This window comes from Myotis brandtii, unplaced genomic scaffold (assembly GCF_000412655.1).
Source record: "Myotis brandtii unplaced genomic scaffold, ASM41265v1 scaffold1236, whole genome shotgun sequence".
Classification (NCBI taxonomy): domain Eukaryota; kingdom Metazoa; phylum Chordata; class Mammalia; order Chiroptera; family Vespertilionidae; genus Myotis; species Myotis brandtii.
This window is the reverse complement of record NW_005354316.1, coordinates 786,786-788,160: the sequence shown is the minus strand read 5'-3', so window position 1 is coordinate 788,160 and position 1,375 is coordinate 786,786. Positions and strand designations below refer to the sequence as shown.

Sequence of the window (1,375 nt, the reverse complement as noted above, 5' to 3'; positions counted from 1 at the left end):
CGGGGTGGGAGGGCGGGACCGCCAGGGCCGGCAGGGAGGTCAGCACTGGAACGTCCGGAAAGCAAGACACAACCAGCATCAGTGCGCTCCCCGCTCCCCAGCGCCGTCCGAACCTCATCCACGAGCGGAACGCAGGGCGGTCAGCGGCTGAATGCCGCGGGGCCTGCCCCTCAATGCTCCGGACGTGGGGCCACTCGGGGTCTCCTAGCTCCACGGCCCAGGAGGGCGGCCGGACATACGGTGACAGACAAAAACCGTGAGCAAAACGCACCGGGCAGGGCGGCCGAGGGGACAGCGAAGGGGAGGAAGGGCTCCAGCATGAGCCTCACAACAGGGAACCTCAAGACCCAGAGGCGGGGCCTCTGCTGGGAGCCCATGACAGGAAACACGCACATCACAGGGGACACCTGGGACTCGGCGTCAGCACAGCCACCTCGGCTTAGAGGCGAGTGACTAAGCCCTGGCCGGGGTGGCTCTGCTGGCTGGAGCGCCATCCCTTACACCAAAGGGTCACAGGTTCGATTCCCAGTCATGGCACATACCTAGGTTGTGGGTTCGATACCCGGTCGGGGACATGCGAGAGATAACTGATCGATGTTTCTCTCTCTCCCTTCCTCTCTCTCTGAAAACCAATGAACACGTCCTTGGGTAAGGATAAAAACAAAAATGCAAACCCCTTACTTTTATTTGTTTTTATTGTTCTTTTTTAATCCTTACCCGAGGATATTTTTCCATTGATTTTTAGAGAGAGTGGAAGGGAGGCAGAGAGACAGAGAAACATCGATGTGAGACACATTGACAGGTTGCCTCCTGCACGTGCCCCGACCGGGCTGGGGAACCTGCAACCGAGGCACATGCCCTTGACCAGAAATCGAACCCTCGGCCCTGGGTCGGCGGGCTGACGCTCTGACCACGGAGCCACAGCAGCCGCCACAGCAGCAGGGCAAAAACCTCCATTTGAAGGCGAGCAGTTGGAGGCGTGGAATCCGAGGCGGCCCTGGCTGCAGGGAGCCCTGGGCGTCTGTGGTCGCACCGATCGAGGACAAGAGAACTGAGGCTTCTCAGTTCAGAGGAGAAAGTTACAAAGACGGGAGGGAAGGGAACCAGGACCCTGTGGTTTCTGTGCTTTGGGCGAAGCGGGGACTCAACACACAGCCTGGGGCGGAGCCCCCCAGCAGCAGGGTCTGGGGGCTGCCGGGGGTCCACACCCAGCCCTCCAGGGAGAGCGCCCGTGGGAGCACGCGCCCCTCTCCTGGTGCAAGCACTCCCCACCTGCCGTCACTGGACGTGGGTGCTGGGGCGGGACCAGCAGCTCCAGCCACGGACCAGGCCGGGCCTCGGCTTTGCAGCACCATCCCCGTGAGGAGGGTCTGGA

The 1,375-nt window shown here is 61.9% G+C and overlaps 1 protein-coding gene across 1 annotated transcript in view; it reads right to left on the bottom strand.

Annotated features, from left to right (window-relative positions):
• DEAF1 (DEAF1 transcription factor) overlaps positions 1-1,375 on the bottom strand; it is a 17,248-nt gene that overhangs the window by 10,212 nt on the left and 5,661 nt on the right. The window lies entirely within an intron of this gene.